General features: G+C 40.3%; 1 protein-coding gene across 1 annotated transcript in view; it reads right to left on the bottom strand.

Annotated features, from left to right (window-relative positions):
- Nucleotides 1-4,890: 4,890 nt before the first annotated feature.
- Nucleotides 4,891-23,875, bottom strand: part of mafa (v-maf avian musculoaponeurotic fibrosarcoma oncogene homolog a (paralog a)) — a 73,361-nt gene continuing 54,376 nt past the window's right edge. The window contains exon 3 of the mRNA XM_026378797.1: nt 4,891-13,276. The gene's annotated coding sequence lies outside the window, so the exon portion shown is untranslated. The remainder of the gene's footprint in view (nt 13,277-23,875) is intronic.

The following is a 23,875-nucleotide window of genomic DNA, read 5'->3' as shown; positions in this document are numbered from 1 at the left end:
TTCCATTTTTCTTTCAACATGTTGGATAACTGTGTTAATCAAGGCTTTACTTTCAGATTTCCTCTCTAATGGCATAACGGGTGGAAGGAAAAGGTCATGGTGGTAATAGACTGATCTGTAGTCCTCAGGGAGATTCTCTCTCTCTTTTCTTTTCTCTCCCAACCTCTCTCGCTCGGTCCCAGACAGATAGTCTCAGTCCTACACGTCCTCATCTGCCTCCCACTGCGCTCAGCCCAGCTCGCCAGGATTTCAATCACAGGGCCAAATGAAATTATTAAGAGGTGTTAAACGTATTAATCATTAAATTAGCTAAATGATCCTCCAAGTACAGGCCAGATGAATGACATGCCATTCTCTAATGCAATTTGCCTCTCCAGTAGGTGAAGGTCAGAGGAAGGCCCTCAGCATGGCAGCTGATGGCTTCTTTTTTCTTCCTTTTTTTAAAATTCTCATTTCATGTCTGCGTCCATCATAAAGCTTTCTCCGACCTATGATGGAAGACTGACTGTACGTCCCGGACATCGAATGCTATGATAACACGAAACAAAACATGGGTCTGCACACACGGTGGCAGAAGAAAAATGAATTTTACGTATATCCCTGACACTTCCTGCCATCATTTCCCTTTTGATAATTGACACGTACCAAACAACTCTCAAGTTTCGGTTTCCTTCTTATCTTTATTTGATTGGTGGGAAAGTAGGCGAGCATATGTGCAACACGACTCCTACATAACACTAACTGTATTTTCTCTGTGTTGAATATGCAGTGATAATTTCTTGATACTTTTCATGTAAACAACTCATAAAAACTAGAATACAGATATTACTGAGTTGATGTCAGCTACAGTATATCCCACTCATTAGTAGGTTTAAGTGGTTTTGATATAAATAGACAGAAAGATTCACCTCCTTATGTAGATGATCATGACATGCGTTTTTTGCTACTCTTATCTTGACAACATCTGTACATCAGCCCTTAGAATACTTGGTAACATTTCACTTAGTCATTTGTACCCTTTTTAATATGAGCTGTTTCTCCTTTTAGCAACAGCCCGCCTTCCCTTTCTGATTTATCTGCAGTGTAACACAGCAGAGTCAATCAAAATACGACAGGCAATCAGTGACGTTAAAACTGAATTTACAGAAGGCTAACAAAGCGTACCTCTGGTCCACCAATTACAGATGCTGTTAAGGTCAGTGTTGTGGATGAGCACACTGAGTGGATGGCAGTTCGAGGAGCGACACAAGGTCAAATCAGCATAACATCATAGACTTTGCCTTGACAAGCTACATACAAATAATTGAGAATATTAATCGAAGTATCACTGGAAGAAATCCCCAAGTCCTTTATCAACAGCAGAAAGGTGGAGTCGGTTTGTCTGTTTTTCTCACTGTTGCTGATTTTGAACACGGTACTGTGGAGATCAGCTCAGATCATCGATGACTTTCTTAAAGTTAGAGGTTACGTGGATGTTACCGGTAAATTACATGTGTGTCATACATGCCAGTGGTGCAGATTACAGTCCTATGGGATTTAAATATCACTTTAAATAATCTGCTCACCTGAATTCAATGACACATATTCCGTAAATATGTGCAGTCACGTGTTCATATAGGTGTTTGTAATGCATATGTATCTGTGTATTCAAGTGTGCATGCCTTTGATTAGCGAAGTTCATTTCTACTTCAAATTGCCCTTATCTCGTCTTTATATTGCCACAGAATTTGCATTTATCAGCCAGGAGGACAGAGAGTGGCTAAAACTGAGATCAGTAGCTATTTCTTTGCATTCACTCAAAAATGAGAGCTACTTCACAAGGGAAATTGCAAAACTTTTATATAAGAAATGAGTATCTAGAAATCAATTCAATCTGATATTATTACTAGTATCATTATACAATTAGACTGTGATCAATATGACATTGATTCCAATGCAAACAAGGGATTAGAGCTTTCTGTGTTCCCTTTACAGTTGAGCAGAAATGATCTGGCTGACCAGCTGGCCTTTACAACCTTGAACGTGTTTAGATCAATATCTGATTGAACAGAACACAGAGGTTATGGGAAAAAATATAGAGGCTGAAGTTATCAAAAAACAAATAGCTTTTAACATCTTATCAATGCATATGAAGAATTTGGCATCTTGGTGTGATTTTGTAAGAGAGAGGTTCTGATGCAGACCATTGCTGTGATCTGCACTCAATTTCAGCTTTAAACTATAGCTTGTTTATGACACTTCAGACATGCAGGAATGCTTTTGATAACTTGACAAAAGATTAGCAATGATAAGTTCATCTAGATTCATATATAAATATTATTGTATACTGAATAATGTGTATCTATGTCTCCGCCTGCGACATACTTTTTTGTGTGAGCGTGTTTCTGTTTGAGTGTTAAGACCGTTGTCAGGCCGTGGTTGTCAGTGTGAAAGTTGACAACAAACATGCAAGCACGTTGCCAGATATTACACAATAGGCATACAAAAAACCCTCCTTGCCTCTATCACAATTGCCTGCTTCTCTCTGTTCTGCTTTTGTCTTGCACAGCCTCATTTGTGATGGTATTTATCTCCGTAAAGGATACAAAAACCCTGCTCTTGTCTGAGAGAAGAGTCATTTACAATCATTTACATTAACAAAAACTGTATTTTACCATTACAATAAGCTCAGACAATAGCATATATCCACCTTATTCATTTTGTGCAACAAATGAACAGAGGTACACACGCTTCCATTGTTCTGTGTAAAATGTGCCATAGACGTAATCATCTCCCCCTGCACTTCGTGTATTAGATAATGAGAAGATGCTGATAAGTTCCTGAATACACTCTGCTCCCCGTTGGCTAATCCACATCATTCAGTATTGTGAGGATCACAGTGATGGTTTATTACTGCTCATTCAGAGCCCAACAATGATTTAAACATTCACAATGTGGGAACAAACACACTGCCTCAGATCACTCATCCATTTAAGACGATGCCAGTTGTGCTTACTAGCAGATGTGTGCTGCTTGGAGCATGCGGATCATTGTTAGTGTTGAATTTCTACAGCAGAGACCGGCCTTCGAAATGCACCAATAAAATGTTTTGTAAAAATTAATAAATCGAAAGATGCCTGCAACACTGTTGTGATGCACTGCGTGGATTCATTACACACTTGAATCCAATCAGATTTACAGTGAATCACAGAAAATGAATTGACAGTGGAACTTGGACATGATGTGACCGCAGTAAATGTTCCCATTTCCCCAGGATCTTATAAAGGGAGAACATCTTGTGTTTAGCTCATCTATCCCTCTTCTGTCAGGCACCTGGGGTATTGAATTTCACTGACACTCGGGCCCTTAATGAGAAGCAGAACGACACCTTCATATTATAGCTTGTGCCCTACCTCTCTCCATTTCTATGACTTGCTTTAATAAATTACTGTCCAATAAGAACTTTTATGATCTTGGCATATGTTGCCTTTTATAGGTGAAAATAATTGCATTCCCAGATCACCCTGCCCATTCTGAACATGAGAATGAGACTAGTGGAGCCTACAAAATGAGATAGTTTCACAGTGTCTGCACAAGTCCTTCTCATTTGGGTCGTTACGCCTCCCCCTCCTTCTTTCTCGGTTTCCTGGCATACCTTCACAAGCACCATCCCCCCCCTTCACCACTCTCAACTCCACTCAAGCCTAGAGAGGCCTGCGCTTGCATGCCAACAGGCACTCTTAAACCCACAACACCATCCCCCAGTCGACTTCACAACACATACACACAGTCTTGTTTTTGAGTTCCCACTGAAGTGTGACAGAAGCCACTTGACAGGTGACACACACACTTGATGTTATCGGGTCAGGGCCAGAGATTCAGCCTCTTGAGTGATGAGGAACTGTCACTCGCATTGTTTATCTACGCTACAGGAGGGAAGGGAAGGGAATGACAGAGAGAAAGCAAGTGCCTCTTTCTTTCTTTGCCATATATCACTCAAGGGGAAAAGCGGGAGTGGAGAAAAAGAACCTCTACATGTGGAATTTCTGGCTACAACCAGTGACAACTGTGGGACACTAAAATCTGAATCTTCTCATGGTAGACATGATAATATGACCCATTGAATAGGTTTCTGCTATATCCCAGAGTCCACAAGGGCTCCTGGACCGAAATAGTTGAATTGAAGTGCCCTTCAATCATTTTGAGAAATAAGAGTGGCCGTGTCACAAATTGATGCTGCTTTGTTATCGGTGTTGTCAATTGATTACACCTAGGGCGATAATGAAATAACCAATTGAATGTGTCCTCTTGTAGACAATTTGTTGGAACCTACAAAACACAAACAGCCATGTGTTGCCTAGCTCTGTGTGAGTGGCTTTTAATTGATTGAGGATTGAGTGTGATAACCTTCACAGAACTAGTAGCCACTCTTTTAGTTTCGGGCAAGGTGTAGTCTCACAAATAAAACATAAAAGGCTCCGACAAATATCACAAAAATCAGGTGTGTGATATCATATTGGGTAAATGAGCAGCAAGCGTGAGACATCCTAACCAACGGCACTCTGTTTGGCCAAGGTGAAGTGAAACAGCTCCATCATACACAGCTGGGAACTGCAAAGGTCAAAGGTCACTCTGTCTGAGACTGAGGTTTCTTTGTATTTCATCATGGATGTAATGAGTGAAAAGACCCAGCACTTAAGTAGAAGAGAGAAAAAAAAGTTTACCAGGACACAAAATCCCCTAAAGGCTCTTTATAACTAAACTCTCTTCACTTTTATTTTGTCTTCATTAAATTCATCCTTCAAGACTGTTCGCTGTCATCATAGGAAACATGCACATAAAATAGAACAACACACATGTTTTCTTGTTATAATAATTATTTATTAAATTTAAAATATCTTTAGCACAGGTTAAAAATTAGACACTTCAATCTACCATGAGCGCCTCGGGATTTAACATGGTTCTAACATGGTTGAAAATAAACACTCTTAGAATCCATGAAAATTTCCTCCTTATTTCCCTCATTGCTGTCTTCATAAAATGTCACGTTAGAGTTGCTAGGGCAGAGGCAAATTTGGCATATAGATATTCATCGTCTTCTCTGGAAATAGTATTATAAATGAGGAAAAAAAATCTCTCCCTCGCAAATAATGGTTTGGTCAATTTGGAATGAGTCAAAATTGCTTGTTGTACCAGCTTCATTTTGCTTAATGCTTTTGCATTCATTTATCAGAAACAAGTGTATGCCATTTAAAATAACAGCACACTTTAAAGCTGGTGATATGTCTTTTTGGTAAGAAATCAAATGGCAGCCCAGTTTCTACTGCTTTTAAGCTAAACCGTTTTGCCATGGCGTTTTATTGGCTGTGTTAGACACTAAGGATATGAAGTTAATTATTAAATATGCATGTGAACGTGCAGTGGCAATGGAAAACTATGGAGAGTATGGTCAGACTACCATCCTCCTCTTCTTATTCCCCAACACAACTACTCCACAAACCAGTGATTTATGGTCCTTTTTGCCTCAGCCCTACCTTATGAAACATAAAAAAAGATAACATGTAACATGAGCAGAGCACTGTAGTAAATGGCAGGCCAATGCATTAGTAATCAGTAAGAAAACATTAACAGCAAAGACATATATTTTCCAGTTTTGGAGTTGTTTACAAACCATATCCGTGTTCACAATTTATTATGTTTTTCCATGTTAGCTTTTTTTCTGTTATTACATGCCATATGAGAAGTCTGGATTACAAAAGTACCTGAACAAATTGCTTGTATATGAGCATGCATAGCTGTTTGGTATTTACATCCTATTTACAGACTTGAACTAAGTAGAGAAGGATCTACAATACGTTTTTCTTTTGTGTTTCATTTACATTTCTAGGATGGAGAACAAAAAGCCTCCTCATACCGATTTGAAGAGTACACGGGACATGCACATAAAATAGAATGTATGCATGAGTGAACAGCGTTTGTTGTTTTATTCCCTATCGTTGAAAAAGGAATAGCTCAGTTCTGTAACAGGCTATGTGTCTGACCAGTACTACTGCATTGCATAACACAGATCTATTTTTTTCCCCCTTTTGTCTGTATTGCGCACCGGTCTCTGAGCACAGGGGGCTTGGAAAGGTTAATTTACAGTGTTAACTGTGCCGTGAAGGGAAAAGCAAATAGGAAAGAGCATGCACAGCACCAGAGAAGGACATTAAGCTGCGGCTACATCTTTCTCTTTCTTGCTCCCTCTATCTGTCCAGTGACAACAGTAGGGCCCCCTGATGTGTACAAAGACACACGGCTATCATCATCCATCACTGCAGACATACTGAAAGGATCTTTCACCAGCGATCAGGCTGTAAGCAGGGGCACCCTACTGGCACCTTTTTTCTTTTAGCCTCTTTTTCTGTACGTAACCACAGGAAAAAAAAAGTCCCCTATCAATGAGGAAATGAAAAAGACATCCATTAGACAGTTTAGTTAATAGAATCAGTGTAACACAAAGGAGAAGGCATTGGAGGAAGTTCAGTACACAGTAGCACGAATAGATTAAAAAAGGACAAAATATTATGTCACAAAACTTTCAGCACGTTTTGTGCCTGTTGTGTCGTGGTAGTGTCAGTTTTTATAGAAAGAGTGGAAGACATGGATATACTGTATTTAGACTGCAGACAGTGTTTGTGATCCAGGGGATAGTAACCTGCTCATGGGGTGTTGCATTCATTAAAGATATTGCTCATTTAGTGAGAATAACATCAGTATTACATCCTCAATTCTCCCCACTACTAAAGGTCCTTTGTCCACCTCCAGCTCATTTACACTCAACCTCTAATATAGGCAATCAGCAGCACTATACCCTCACTGGGGGTCCATAAACACTTGATTTCACAGAACTGCCTTTGATAAAGGAGGGAGGTGACTGCCAGAGCATGTTAATGTGCTTTCCCATAAAGCTTATCTCTGACTAGGGTCATGGAGGCCAAGTGGCAAGGGGCTGATCGCCATAGCAATAAGACCCCAGTAGCCGTTACTGCAGCTTACGACCCCTCTGACAATAACAGAGCCAACAAAGGCCTACCTTTGGATAATCAAACCCCTCATCCAGGCCCATGTGGGAAATAATGTGGACATTTACTACAGTACAATTGAAATGAGGGCTGAGCACAAATTAACCTCTGGTAACAGAGAAGGGGCTCATTGTGATAGGAATCATAAATTTTTAATTGTCCACCAGCAGCAGTATTTTAAAAGCATGTAAATACAAAAGTATGAGCTGACCCACACTGCCGGCTCACAGCCACAGTTTAAACAAAGTTAAAACAAACCAATTCTAGGAAAACAAACACCAACAAAACAAAACATGTAACAAATGTGTTGTTTTCTTCTGTCCATTGAGCTGCATTATCATGTTTCTTCAGTTTTTTTTGTCAGGTATATGTGATGATACTGAGTAATCTAGTGGACTGAGGATGCAAGCTTTGAAGAACACTTTGATGGCATATGGTTATCGCCTGCTGCCTCCCACACTCCTCTGTGGGGGGCCCAGAAAGGATGTATGCGTAACTTTTCTGGACTCTACAAACTTTTCACTTCTCTAAAACTAAAGGATTACACCCAGTTCACAGCAGGGAAAACAGCATGTATCCCAGCATCTCCCCTTGAGCCTCTTTAATCTCCATTTTACACCCCAAAGACAAATCCTAATGTCCCTGTAAGCAGAACCAGGCTCAGAAGGCAGAGTAAGGGTAAATCACATCAGTGTTATTACCTGTCTGACTGTCCTGTTCACCTGAACCTGTGGGTACAACTCTTAGCAAGATCACAATACCAAAAAGTCCATTAGCTTCATCCCTTGTATTTCAAAGAAGGCAAATTGAAATCTAGTTAAGCTGTTTTCTTGCAGTTACTTTTCTCTCTCGTTTCTGGCTCAGGTGCAGGAGACTAAATCAAGCTGTCACAAACCAGACTGCACAGCTAAACGGTGCAGGCTGAAATGCCACCTGTCCGCCGTTTCTGGCGATTTATTATTTCCCTCATTTATTTATTAGTATAGTGGCAACTTGGGTATTTGTTGTTTGGGCTGTGTCACGTAGCTAAACGTTGCTAAAAGGACGAGATTTCTCCATTACCCTAATCAGATGATACAGATTTGGTTTGCAGCGTTTTTCAGTGGCATTACACTAGGGTCAGCCTAGAGCACTTATTTCAAGGCATTTTCCTTAATCCGATTCTTTTCAACCCCCCTCCCCAAATCGTCTTGGGAGCACATCTCAGTGAGGGTCTAGATGGCTAACTGCTTGACCAGAGCTCAAGCTTCTAACAAGCCAGAGTGAGGTGGGAGTGAAGGCTTTAAAGGCTCTATTGTTTATCCCTGTCATTAGCTCTGTGACATAGAGAAGTCTGCTCTGTCTGGTTATCAGAACAATCCTCATTCAGGGTATCTGTACTTCGAAAACACACTGCTTTACATGCTTCACTTCAAGCATTTTAAGATTCAAGTACACTTTTACATCGCAGACAGTTGGGTGTTTCGGTTAGTCGAGTCAGGATGTGCACACAATATGATGAGCTCATACATGTGAATCATTTTTCCAGTTTTAAGCTGGCCTGGAGGTCAGGATTAGAGCTGAGCAGAGAAGTTGACTGGGGCTGTTTCACTGTAATTCTTTGACCTTCGAACCCACTCCCACTACCCCAACTATGTCTGGCTTGAGGTCACAGTTAATCATGACACCCCACTAGACACACACAGAAATACTGTGTGAGTGTGTGTATGAGGGAGAGAGAGATAAGGCAGTGGGGTGGTGGTTGCACAGAAGTCATTGCAAAATGGATTCCTTTTGGTTCCTTAATTTCCTTTTTCACATTATTTAGTTTAATTTTATTTATTAATTTTTACTTGTATCAGTGACCTTCACATTATATTAACAGAGAAACACACGGGTCCACGGATCATGTTACAGACCTTTCAGTTTGAAGACTGAAAATAATCAAGGCCTCTGGAAGTTCCTACCACTTCACAGCTCTTTCATGTAATAATAACGGAGTCTATTTTAACCTTTTGACTCACCAAAATCGTTACATAGTTCTAGTACTAACTTTAGCAAGTTGAGTCAAAACAAATCCACAGTTACAGTCATCCTCATACCTTTTTACTTATTGTTGTCTTACAGGTTGTTTTTCCTCCCCTGTGTTCTGTCTGCGTGTTTACTCTTTTACTTTGGCCCAATGTGTATCTGCTTCAGTGGTCCACAGATGCAGAACATACATAAGCTAGGCAGTGATGACACTAATGGAGTGTTTAGTCAGGAGGAGATGGACTTATTAACCAGTTCAGGGAATGGACTAGATGGTAATCAAATAAAGCAGAGATAAGTTAATAAGCTCTATGTGCAATGGAGTAAGCTACACACAGGATGTGTCCTGACAGTGCCAATACTTGTATACTGCTACTTATTGACACATGAACATGATACTTTCAACACCGTTATGTCACGTGCAGATTAATCTTGTTTTATTTAAGCCATTGTTACTAGAAATATAAATGTGACTATCTCTAACTTCAGGGGTGTCGTTCTTATATGTCAGATGTTGGGGAAGAACCTCAGTGGCCTAATCTCACTCAGACTCCTCTTTGCTTAATCCAAAAACAAGATTGTTAACCTGCTTTATCCTGCTACCGCACTGGCCACAAAACATTTCAAAGATTATATCTATCCAGAACAAAGTGAATGAGGTTGGAAGTGAATAAACATAGGAATCGACACCAGTGAGGTAAAGAGAGGGAGGAAACAAGTGTCTAAGGAAAAGGTGGGTGAACAAGGGAAGGAGCAAGAAGAGATAGAGAAAGGCTGATTAAGTGGGGCCCGAACAAGGGAGGGCGAGGAGAAAAAGGCAGCGGACGGGGCCCAACAGGGGGTAAATCTGAATGAGTGAAGCTCTATATCCTTCGTATCCCTGACCCCCTCCTCTCTCCCACATATCCATCATGTTAATATACCTACAGCGTGGCCCTCTGGGTAATATATCTCTGACCTGTGATTACACTAACAGCTTATTGTTTGCACACTGAACAATCCCATTATGTTGACGATGTGTTTACATACAGCCTTGCCGTTTTGATTAGCATGGTGTGCGTGCATGTGTGAGTGTAGGAGAGAAAAAGAGCAAGGATGTGCATCTAGGGGGTTTTGTATACACACATGTATGTATCTGTGTGTTTATGCCTGTTTACATACATGTCCTGATTCTGGTCAGGGTCATTGCCAGATGAACGTGCGCTTGCTACCTAACTCTCAGGGAACAAGACAGTATTTACATTCAGAAGCATATAAAACAAATCAACCTGTCACATATTCCCTGCAGCTGCACTTCTAAAAAAAGAAAAAGTGGAAAGCCTCGAGGCTCAGAGAAGCTCAGCACTTGCTCAATGTCTTGTTTCTTACCACGTACAACGTCTCATGTTTGAGTGACATATTCATCCTTCCTGTATTTTAAATCTTCTTTAACTAATCACTGCTAAGTTATAAGTCCTAATTTTGAGTTTGTTTACATGCTGACAGTAAATATGCTCAAGTGATTCAGTGTGCTCTGACAGTATTTGATTTAAGAAGATTCTTCATCTAAATTGGTTGAACGTAGGGGGCATACAGAATAGGTAGCCAGTTTTATTCTGGTAGAATCAGCAGTGGCAATTAGATTTAGATTATTTTAAGTTAAAAGGGAGACGTATTTGTACTGTATAGTACAGTTACTTTCCTCTGCCATCATCAGGAGAAGTTATGAGTGTGGCTGTGTCCAGAAAGAGTACAGCTGTACTGGGCAAGCGTTAAAGAATCATTGGGTAACAGGTATTTAACCACAAGGTTGAACATCTGGTTGAGCTGAGAGCCGTGCTCATTAACACAAAGTTAACCTCAGACAGGACGTGAGGTCATGACAGCCCAGAGAGCTGCATGATGACTAACAGTTTGAGGTGAAGGGGTTATTGAACTCTCTAAGGTGGCTACGGTGGATGAAAAGAATATTCTGTGAACACGAAGCAATGCTTGACCACAAGCTCACATTTTAGTCAAAATCAGCCTTTTTTATTTTTATTTTTTATCTCCCATTCTTCCTCCCGAGCCCCGCTTCCTTTCTCTGCTCTCCTCAGCTCTGCTCCTGGACTTCCATCAGCACATAGGCTCATTGAGATGTGCAAATCCTTTTGACATAGGATGAATAGACAGTTGCTGGCAGAATGCCCCATGCCACTTTGTGTGTTGCCACTTAATTGGAGCGCCCCAGTTTGCCTTCCCTTTTCCCTTCTCCTATCTACGCTCGCTGTGGCCAGGTTTTGACATCAAAGGCGAGGTTATATGTCCCTTCAAATAGTTTCAGACCCATCAGCACTGCTGTTTGGCTGAAGCAGACCTTTTGCAATGGGATCAAGAGCAGTAAAACTATTTTTGTGACGTTAGCACACATTTTCTTAAATTAATTGAAGAAGATGTGATGCTGACAAAGAGCTTGCATTGGTTTAGCTGGTCAATCCAGTGACTAGGTCTACCTGCACAAACTCTTCTATGTATAATCCCGCAGAGGTCACATTCCATCTACAAGTCAACATGCAAAGTACAGCATCTGAGACTATACATACACTGTACATATATACAGCAACATATTGGAGTGGCACTGTGTATGAATGTGCATCTGAATGCATGCGCTCATGTGCGTGAGTATGTTTGTGTCAAAGTGAACAAATGTTTGTTTTTTCTTCCCCATTGCCTTGTGCGTCCGTCGATGGCATTCGCTAAGCGACACTCTCCTCATGAAGCTCCAGAGACCACAGTAGAGAAGTTGACTGTAGGAACAGTAGAGGGGTCATGGAAAAGTCATTGTTTCCTCCTTGCACAATACTCACTGAGAGGTAGAGGAAGCATGATGGTGGAGGTGATGTGTTCAATAAGCTAACATTTTCCCTGTTGTCCATGCAATGGTTTTCTTTCTTCACCATTGAGGGGCGCAACCTTTAAGGTTGTCTGTTCATTGACTTGGCATATTATCTGTCAGTCCATTTGGTTATCTCCTTGGTCCATAGGAGATGGAGGTCAGAATCTTAATGTCTACACTGCAATCAGTGAGGTGTCTTTATTTCCCATGTATAAGCTCAGGGACGGGGCATCGATTTCAACCATACAACGAAAATGTGGCCCTCTCAGCCTGACAGCAGCTTTGCCACAGCAATTACAACCCACACACAGGGAGGGAGAGGAATATTATTGCCATGAAAAAGAATAAGAAGGCAGATATTTGGAACCAAGTATAAATAATAAAATACATAACATTTCAAATGTTGATAGTAACATTTAAAAGTACCAAGGTAGGCTTATGGTTTGGCTGAATTGCTTACTTTTCCCCTTCAGTTTGAACAATTGGAACTCATTGCTGATACCAAAGGAATTGCTGGGTTATAAGGTTTTAAGGAAGTCAAATATCACCTATACCTACTGCCCTTATGTATCTATTCAAATACATAGGAAAAATGTCCAGATATGTTGAACTATGTTTTTAACTATCAGAAAATGTATTTTAAACTTTTAAAAAGGTTTCTCTGCAATATCCACCTATTGAGATTTGTGATCTTCTAGGGGAGTGGTAAATATACACTATAGTCTGTTCCATGCTGTTGTCTTCATTCATCTCTATTTACATGTACTAGTGTGGATATCAGAGAGGAAGACTAGGCTGTTATGTAAAGAGAATAAGAAGAATAGGAGGTATAATTTTTAAAGTCCAAATAACTCCAAACAGTAGAGAAATGGTTTTGAAATCATAAGTACGTGTTCATTGAGGAGGTAAGAACCACGAGTGTCCACAGTCTTGAAGGTTTATGTGATGGTTGGTGAGAGCGACTTGGTATGCTTCCTATATCAGGAATAAGAAGAGGGTATAATGATCTATTTACAGAAGCATGCATCAGTTAACTTCCCACCAAAGAGAAAATAGTCTTTTCAGTGTATTTATCTGACGTCGTCAACCATCTCATGAATATCTCATGAGTCCGTCTGTCTGTTTTTGTTTGTTTTTTTTTTCTTTTTTTCCAGAGTTTTGTAGAAAAAAGCTGGAAGTAAAATATCAGGGTGGGAACCAGGAGTAGGAAGAGGCTTTCAAGAATTTCGCTGCGGGGATCTTGAGGGATTTCAGCAGATCCTGTCTTTTGTTCTTCAGTGATCTCAGTTTTGAATGTTGTGCTTTTTTATGTATCTTCGTGCGATTGGTCCGTTGCTCTGATGTCACCACTGCTTAGACATTGAGTTATCTGTTAAGAGAGAGAGGGGAGAGAAAAGAGGAGGGGTTGGACAAGAAAAGAGAAAAACATCAGATAAGTGTGACTCAGACCACCTGTAGCGTCGTGCATGCACACAAACGCACACGATGTGCACGTATAGACAGTGAGTGAAGTCCACATTGTGTGAGCTGTACAGGACCGTTGTCTAAACTCTGTCCCTCAGTCCAGGGTTTCTGGTGATACACAGTGAGTCAGAGCATTATGGGGGGCTGGGTGGGCTCTGCTGTCACTGGTGCCAGTGTTAAAAACAAAGGCAGAGTGACCACCCTGTGAGTGTACATGGCAAGCCCACTTGGCTGAGATTCTGAGTGACAGTGGCGTCAGCACGGGGGGTGACTCTTTAATCAGCTTCAATTAAGGTCAAAGAGAGACGAGCAAATTCACTCGTCCATGCATACATCCCTTTATATTAATCAATCTGTTATTTTACTCCATTAAAACACAAAAACATGGTTCTTTATTCTTGTTTTGTATCTTGAAAAACACAGCGTTTGGTGAGACCCCTTAGACGCTTGTGCACTGAGTGAGAATGATTCATGTAGCCAGAAGGAGGGCTTTGTGGGTGGGCCATCAAACACGGAGACTATAGTGGAATCCAGCTACTGTCTACTGGAGATCCAATTACACAACTCTACTGTAAAGTTGCCTAGCCTGTACCCGCTATGAATCACCAGAAACAAAGCAAGTATTGATACTGTACTGCACACATTACAGCTCCACTCTGTAAAATGGGAAGTTATTAGCTTAGTTGTAGACATTCAGTTTTTCAGTTGCAGTTATTTTCTTCTAAATGTGTAATTTAACACAAACGTTGATATTGTAATAATATGATTGTTGTTTTCATATTTTTAATTTTTACATTTTACACTTTAATTATTTTAATTCATATTTGTACATCTACCAGCTTTGTTGGCAGAACCTGGACAGTCATACATCAACATTTAGACATCACCTATACTGTTTATTTAACCGCTATTTGTTTTTTTAAGTAGTTTCACGCTCACTGTGGGGGAAAGTGAAATGTGTCCTAGGTGGTTGCCTAGTAATGTCTGTGAATTTATTGCCATAATATATGTATTATTATGCACCCACTATTGGTTGAGAATCACTGACAGACTGCTATTTTAGTGGCAGAAGATGCTAAAATACACAAGACATAGTCCAAGCATTCTAGTAGCCCTTATCTGGGGGACATTGCTTTTTTAAACAATGTATGGAAGGTGGTTTCCACTACAAATCACTACAAGCTAGAGTATATACTGGGTCTCTGTTTTGTCTACACGTTACACAGCAGTCAGCCATGTTCTGTGAGCTAATATCCTCACAACTAAGATCACAGCCAATGCCCTGGGGCATGCTATGTCCTCTTTCAGACAACAGGAACAGTCAAGATTTCAACCCTTAAAGACTGAATGTGGTCCCAGGGTGTGTGATAACAGAGTATGTGATGGGAATACAGGGCCATTTGGACCTCCAAAGCCAGGTGTTAGCACTTCAGCTCACTGCTTCATCAATAATTGACAGAGGCAAACCAATCAGAACAATTTGCTCCCCACAGCGAAGTGCTAGAGCAGCCTAACACCAGTGAATCATTAATGAGGCAATTAGCTGAAATGGTTAGACGGTTAGCCCTCACTGGCAGCGCTCCTGTGACGCTACTGTGACAGGTCTCTTTATACAGGAGCTGCACATGATGGAGTGGTGTCCAGGCCAACACACACTGAGGGAGAGAATCAAAGAGCAGCACTTGGAGACAGAGCTGAGCCTCCTTAAAGCTGGAGTGTAGCTTGTGTTGGGGATGCCAGCTCTCCATCTGTTGACCATGGCTCAGAGGGCCAATAATGGGAACAAACCCAACTACCCATTACCATGGGAGATTGACCTTTATTGGTTGTTGTTACCACTGCACAGACCAACAGGACTCGTCTCTGGGCGATTCAAGTGTGGGAGAGCCTTTATGGACATGGATGAAATCGACCTACGCGACATCACTCAAACATGGCAGAAGCAACAACAATAACAGCAAAGATGGAGTTTGCCTTTGAAGAGCAGAGATCCTGGATTGTTGTTTGAGAGGAAAATCAAAGCCCCAAGGGAGCTGCTCACAAAGCCTCATCGATTGGCCATATTGGAACCATTTCATAGCTTATCGATGCTCCTCTGCCTGCTCTCTCAGCCCTGGGTCCAGTACAGGCTCAATTAAACCAGCAACCTTGATCTCAGGAACAAACCATGCAAACACTACATAACTGCATGGATTATTCTAAAACACACACCCCTGCACACTCTTATCTAAAGTAAATATTTTACACATTGTCCATTTTGTTTAGGCCAGATGGGATTACAATTTGGTTGTTTACCAGCCATGTGTTACTCATTTACTGCTTTTTCTGGGAAATAGGACCCTGATTCCCTTTTAATTTTTAGCTTCCCAACCGTTTTAATGTATTCCCAGTTTCACTATGTTTTTGTGATGGAAAGAATTGGAATGAGAGTGGAAAAGCCGGAGACACGGAGAGGGGAGAGACTGAGAAAGACTGAGTCTAACCATAACACACTAAACACTTGTGGTTCAGTGCTGTAGTATAACTGTAGAGTAGGCAGTTGTGTGTGGGGTTTTTTTGGTGCCAGCCAGAAACGATAGACAGGCAGATAGTCCTTGACTGGATCTTGAATGCTAGAATACTTCCACATTTAATTTAAATTAGTGTTTATTTATAATAAAATGGTGTATCTCCAGCATCAGTGGAGATCACCAATCTTTTAGCTTCATTTTAACTTTGCTTCACTGTTGAACCATTGTTTATAAGCTACATAGTGTATGAGGCCCTTTGTATGCAGAACAGAAAAAAAATAAAACTTCTTCCACTCACCTAAAGAAAAAAAAAAGATGTAACTAAGAACCACATTCACAGTAAGAGTATGATCCTTCAGTAATGCACTGCTGTCCATGTACTTATGATGCCAACGTGAGATAAAGCCATTTGCCATTTGCAAAAGAACAAAATAGTTTCAGTTATTAACCCTGATTTCAGTTCCTGTAGATTCTAAAAAATCCCCCTAGTGCATTGGTAACTTCACCAAGTAATGATTTCATTAAGTAATTTCCTATGTTGTTAGCACGGAGTTCACTAGAGATGCAATCATCTCACAAAGTGGTGTCAATATAGGGTAACTGTGAAATTCCAGCATTTGAATATAACCAGCTGACCCTAACGTTCTCGAAACAGTTTAGGCAGCATTAAGGCCACAAGGTCACAATCTGACACAACTAATAAAATATTAAAATGTCGTAACAATCTAATAATCTTTAGAATTTCTAATCTCTTATTTATACTCAGTCAGTAACTGTCTTCACTGTGGCTCCTTCAAGGATAAAAGCATTTTAATTTTCTTAAAAATAGATCTGATCTAGCTCTGCCTTGCTTTTCAAAATGAAAAAAATAAATATATTAATTGTGAGAATGGTTTGCTATTTTCAGACAACAGCGAATGCGGCTTGACAGCACCACAGATACACCACTCCCTTCCTGTGCATGACATCCTCTAACTCCAGCAAAGCATTATTATTATTATTTTTAATTTTGAAATAACTCTTTCATTTCATGTGTCCTTAATTAGCCTTTGGAGGGCGGGGAGACTCCAAGTAATTGATTAGTAGCTGGGTCAACCTGTGTTGTTTATATTGACACTTGAAGATATTGTAGACAGCTACTCTCTATTTAATGATTGCTATTCACTTTTATAGCCCTCTTAGGATGTTATCCTCAATAAATATTTGCAAACAGGAAATTTGCAGTGTGACTTGAGAGAGTCATAACTGTGGCACCTATGTGTTTTGAGATTAACATGTAATTAAAATAGTAAATCAATATTTATTAAGCACTGGTACAAAACAAATGAGAAATGTAGTCAGGTCATATAAAAAGTCACTGGATGGAGGCTGGTTTGTTAAAGTAGCTTTCTGAAATAAAATGTATGTCTATACATACCGGCAACTTACAAAATTAGTTTAAATCTATTAGACGCACTGTGAATCTCAGGACACACACACACATGCAGCATTCACAAATGCAGGTACTGAAACCTCACCTCACTTCACCCTAGGACCCTCCAAACCATATTATTTGAATGCAGAATCCACACTTTAATTTATTCACCACAATTATCAACTTAAAAGACTTTTTTTTTTGCATAGCTGCCACCACAGAGAGAAAACACCTGCAACCCCCCCTCAACTCTCACACTACAAAGCACAAAGAGAATGAATCAGGCTCCTCTGTCCGTACTTCCCAGTATCTACTGGAGTATGAAAAAGAGAAGATGTTAAAAGCTTAATGGACTGCTCCTCTTATTGTTTAAAAATTGCTCGACATATAAATGGCTGAAGAAAACATTGGTTGGCCTCAATTATGCATTGAAAATAAAGTTATGAGCTAGTGGCTGAATTATTGATGCTGGCACCGGGAACAAGAGCATGTTGGCAACGTGTCACTGCTTTTTTGCTGATGCTTCATCTTGTATTGATAATTTTTCATCTAAAAAGCTTATGAAGTCTTGATCTGTGAAAGATGGAAAAACACACCATGAATATTGGAAATCTAATGCAATATTACTGGAAGAGGAAAACAGATAACACAACATTGAGTAACATAATGGAAACATAAAAATAATTTTAAAATATAGGTTTCAGATAGGCTTTAACCTATGTTGGTCGTGCAATGTAAGCACCTCGAAATGTTATATTTCCACCTCGTATTTCCATTCTGTGTCTCATAGAGGTGTTACATTAATGCCAGCATTTCTCAATAGTGTGTCTATATAGCGTACGTGAGTGTACAATACATAAAATAGGACATTAAAGCAGAAAGCCTTTCGGTCTTGGGACTGTCCCGTATGGCTGACACACTTCCTGAGATGCAAATGCTTGTGGTTCATCTGCCGATAGCCTCTCTATCCTATCACTGCCTCAGTCTCATTCAACTGCTACACACAAGTCTACACTCACACTACACAAAGATACACACAAGCGCCAGCGTAAGCACAGTAGCGAACAAACAAGCCTGTAATATTAATAATTTTTCAGTTTTTAAGACATTAATTAGAAGTACTCACAACTCGCTGTGATTTATTGTCTTTGCAGAATCTTTCACTGTACTTCAGAGAACACGCGCAGATAAATGTGCATTGTGTCTATGTGCACTTCATGCTCGTAGTCACTGAAAAAGGCGACAAGTCTCCCTATGTTAAAGGTGAATAACAAAGTCCATGAGGTCAAATCACCTGTGACTCACTGCAACGAGCGGTGTATTGGAGCTTGTCTTACCGACTTTCTATTAGTCATCAGTCTTTTAGGTCACCACCTCTGTTCAACTTAAAGTCGAGCGCATTTTGCCTCAAACTCTAATCGCATGTACTTGCACTGTTTGCACGCATGACCCCAAAATAATTTCTAATCGGTAGAGTAATTATTAGTTATTATCACGGCCTTCAAAGGTCCACCTGAACAACTGCTGTGTAAACTCCCTATAAGTTTTAGCAGCAGGTCAAGAAACACTTAGTTCTTATCTCTGCAGATATTTTAAGTGATATTCTGGAGAGCTGCAGTTCACTGAGGTAAATTTACTGTTAGAGAGACCATAGTTGAGACAGCGATTACCCAATCAGATCCTGTGTTTATACTTTACTGAACCCACAATGAGGGCTGCTCTACACTCATTTAGTGTTTCGCAATCTGTGGCCGTGTGGCAGTGTCTGCACAGCCAAACACACTGAAATGAATATCTTTCAGTAATTGTTGGATCCTGAATAACACTGTTTTTCTGGCTTTGTCCTTTAAGGGGTTGTGTTTTAATTTTTTTATTTTTAGTGCAGACTGAACTGCAATTCCTACAAGTTCATTTCATTCTGTACAGTTTTTTCATAAAAGCAATGTTTAATTAAAATAACACATACATTTTCAAGTTATGGGAAAAGAAGTGTTTAAGAAAAACAGCTTTCTCTTCTTCCTTTCAGTTCAATTAAAATGTATTCTGCATGATTATGGAGATGAATCAGTCAAGTTCTATCTGAAACACAACATTCAATTTCTTTGCAAATTAGAGAACATTTACATATTTCTTTGTTTCACTGTAGAGAGTCTGAGTCGGATCTGACTGTATGCTCTTTTCGTTCAAATTTAAATAATGTTTTTGTTTTAATTGCATAATAGGGAATGTTATAAGTGAAATGGAAAATATTTTATGCAGTGAGTCAAAAAATAAATGTTTGCTATTTAAAAGAAAAGTCATAGCATAAATGTGTAGAGAACTTGGCAGCTGACATTTTCAGCAGGCATCAAAAAAGCTCAATGAATCATATGTCACAGTTTAAACGCAGAAAGGTTGAGAGGACGACAACGATAGGGAGATCAAAAGAAAAATACAGAAGTGAAACTGAGCTGAAAAGCGGGTGTCTGTGATATTTCTCACGAACCATTATGACCGGCCTCAGCTCGCGGCCCAGTTTGGGCCAGTGAAAACCAAACATTGTGAATTTCTCCTGCTATGATTCACTGACTCATGGTTAATGTGGTGTCACAGCAGTATGTTGCAGTGGATGTTTGAGTCAAACAACCAATGGTGATGTCTACACATCACTTATACGTGCACATACCTCTCTAGCACTCACGGATGCCTTGAAAAGCAGCATGTGGATATATTTCTGCTCCGTGTCAGTTTCATGCCACCATGACTCAACTTCTGTCATGCTTCGGTCTTTCATCTCCATAAAGGTGACTGCTGAGATACTCTTACTTTTATTTCCGATAAATGACTGATTTTATGTTAAACTGGCAGTCAGAGGCCACTGTTAACCTTTCCACACCTCCACAACCGAGTGTTTGTCACCTCATTTGTGAGGTGTGAAATGTGCATGTGTATGAAAGAGCCGCCCACTCGCTTCCCTTCTAGGGTCCTGTAGTGTTGGGCCATGGAGGAGCCACTGAGGAGGTCAATACCCATCAGAGTACTGAAATAAATAGATTTATCACACCCTGATAATTGCCACACCACACTACTGCACCATGTTAGAACTGTTTGGGGACTCAGATATTCAGTCTGAATAACCAGCGATAGAAGCTACCATCAAACACACACTTACAATTTCTTTAAAGGAAAAAAAAAAACATTAAAGGGTCGTATAACACATAGATTTTGATTTTCTGTATTTCCAGCTTGGGTTCGACAGGCTTATGACTTTCCCTGGCTCAAAAAGAATAATACTTTGACTGTCTGCTTTGTCTCTGGGATTTAAAATCTCATTTGCGGAAAATGTTCCTTCTATCCCCCCTCTGCTGCAGATAAAGAACAGGCGTTTGAGTAATTATGGTGCATTATCGCCAAGGAACGTTTCATTGCTACATTTTAAGCTGTGTAGTGAGCGGTGACAAACGAACGACCATTTTAATTTCTATCAGGAGGAAAAACACATGGCTGGAGCCAATGAAGTCAGCTCTCTCATTCTGCCACTGACTGAGACCATCTGGACCAAATAAAGTTTTTCCCTTTGAATCAACAGCTGTTGGAAATTACACAGGAACACTCCTTCTCAATATATCAGTCTTTTTTTTTTCTTTCTTTGCACTCCTTTGAAAACCAACCACGTTTGTTTTATGGTTTGAGTTTAGTGCCAGATTTGATCAGTGTTCATAGAACACAACAAAATAAAACATTATTTTCTAAATGCACCTGTTTCCCCTCATTCTCTCTCGCTCTCCTCATGCATGTCTTTCACTGTGTATTTTTCTGCCTCCACGCCTGCCGTCTCTGCGGTGGTGATCGAAGGGGTTGACCATGTCAGTCAATCTGTCAGTGGCTGACAGTTTTACAACATATGCACTACACTGATGGGTACCATCACTCATATAACAATTGCCCACTGCACTGAAATCAAAAGACGAGTGAGTGAGAGGCTCGGGGAAGTGAAAGTAAAGGCAGCTGAGTAAAAACTGTGGTTTTGTGTTTAAGAAAGACTTACGGTGAGAGGAAAAACAGTTTTATCTCAGGTTCATCTATGAAACCGTATAGTTTTTTTTTTTTTAACATTTACATAAGGTTTTTAGCTCAGAGGTAGATTTTCCTCTCTGTGCTGCAAAGATGGAATCATCGTGGTTTTGTCTTTCCACTGGCCAGAGAAGAATTTGTTCCACTCTGCTGGCGGATACGGTTTTAACACTTAATTTTGTTCTAGATCATTATTATAAGGTGAAGTCATGAACGAGGTCATATTATCATTTTTGCGTTCTGATGTTACGTATATACTTTTGTGAAGTTGCTTGCCCATGTTGCACATAGTAAGAGGCTCGGAGCTTTAGGTGAGTGTGACTCCATGCTGGCTCATAGTGTAACACGCAGGTTTCAGTCAGACCAGTTTGCTTTGCTCTCAATTGTTTTTTATTAAAACACTGCAGTTGATGTGTTTTTCAGAAGATTTACTTTATGTACTTTTCACAAAGACAAAACCACAAAACAACAACGGATTCAGTTACAGGGCAGCCACGGATATCGAGCGATATCTGTTCATGGCACTTCAGACAACTGTTCTCACGACCTGCCCCATAGGCAGCCGGGTTTTTCGGCTAGGTTGTTGCTGAGAAACGGCACAGTTTGGCCTACAGGAAGACGAGACACAAGCCGGCCAATCAGCGGAAGGGGGCCCTTAAAGAACCAGGAGCCCTTTTCAGTCTCAGAGGAGCTGTTGCATAAAGAGGCATTATAACATACATTTGCACTCTTTAACTTAAATATCAACATTTATCAACAGAGCAGAGACCTAAAGTGTAAACCCTAAATTAAGCATAATATGCCTGCTTTATTATTAATATTTTTGAAAAGTTAAATTTCTGAAACTATAAACTACCAGTTTGTTTAAAGCACAATTATAAATTTGAAAGTTTTAATTAGAAAAGTTTTTCTATTCTATTCTACAAACGTGAGGCTTACATGTAGGTTTTGCTTTCATACTCTACATGTACCTAAGATGGAAATATAATCACAGTGTCCCCGTAAACACATTTTGATAGTGTGTTTTTTTTTTTTTTTCATTTGCCATTTTTCCACCTGCTAGTTGACAGCAGATGGTGATGGGAAATGCAAGGAAACAGACAGCTCCCCCTCTAAAATTCATCCCTATATGTCGTGTTTGCGAGCAGCTTATTATAAGCCACTGTTACATTATATCGTTAGGCAACCTCTAATGGCTCAGTAACAATCATGATGGGAGAAAAAGAGGCATAGTATCAAGCGAGCAATAAGGAAACAACCTCTGTGGGTGTTTAAGTTGGAGGGTTTGTTGGAATAAAAGGTTCCCAGTCAAACCTGACTGTTTCCTAGAAGGCTGGGTCTGCAGAAAGCCACAAATGCACATTTGAGGCTGGAATTTTACTCACATTTTAGTCAATTTGAGGATATAAATGACCTTTTTGAAATGAAGTTACGTTTCTGTCCAAATAAAGTTAGAATTGACAGTGCCTTAACAACTTTCTAACTGACTGTATTCATTTAGCAAAACTGGAAAATGGCATGTCTAATGTGTAAGTTAATTCATGCTCATTATGTGACATTTGACAATCAGTTTGCCTCACACAACAGCTATGATTCTTCTTCTCATGGGCATACAGAGTGCCTCTTATGGGGGGAAATGTGAGCAGAAGAAGAAACAAAAATACATCCAATTCTAACATGGGACAATTTGATAAATTAAAAAAATAAGCCAAGCTAGAAACTGAAACAGCAAAACTGTAGTCAGTTCAGAGACCCAGAGGAGGAAAGTCCTAAGTGTTCCCCAGAAAGCAAGAGGCTGCCCAGAGAGGAGAGGCAAACGAGCCAATCTGTTTGTCTGTTTACGGAGAATGGCAGCAGAAGCATCCTGCCACCCTGCTCTGTCATATGGGAGCCAGGCTCCCACATACTCATGCCTAATGACTCGATTTATTCACCCCGTCACTGTCTCTTCATCTTTTCCTTTCTGTTTTTTTTAAAAGCTCTGCCCATTTGGTATGTCCACTTTTCTCTCCCCGTTGCTCTGTGTAATGCTGTGCGTATACGGTTAAAGTCCTGCTCAGGTTCTGTGTCCTGTGGAGAAAATCAGCTGGATAAATGTGGCGTGCTACAGACTTAAAACAGGAATTTTTGGTGTTTCCCAGTGATGTGGTCGCAAAGGGGTTGTGACGAGTGTGTTGCAGTGTCGATGCTTGTCGCTGCCGACTTCGGGCCCAACATTGCCGAGGCATCGATCAGATTGTAGCTCTGGAAGGTCTCTCAAAAGCTTTATTCTTAAATCTATGCTGACAGGTGATGACATGATGGAGCCCGGACTGTTGAATTGTGTCCTCTCTCTCTCCTTTCACTGTCCCACTCACACTCCCTCTTCCACTGGCATCTCCTCCTCTCCCTCGTCTCTTTGTCCCGTCTCTCTTTGCCTTCTATTCGTTCCTTCCTTCCTGTCTGCCCCCCTCCCCACCCCCCCCCCCATTCCTCCTCTTCTACTCATCGCTTGGATGTGTCAAGCACAAGATGTCAGATTATTTCC

This window comes from Anabas testudineus, chromosome 3 (genome assembly GCF_900324465.2).
Source record: "Anabas testudineus chromosome 3, fAnaTes1.2, whole genome shotgun sequence".
NCBI classification, from domain to species: domain Eukaryota; kingdom Metazoa; phylum Chordata; class Actinopteri; order Anabantiformes; family Anabantidae; genus Anabas; species Anabas testudineus.
This window is presented reverse-complemented; position numbering and strand designations above follow the sequence as displayed.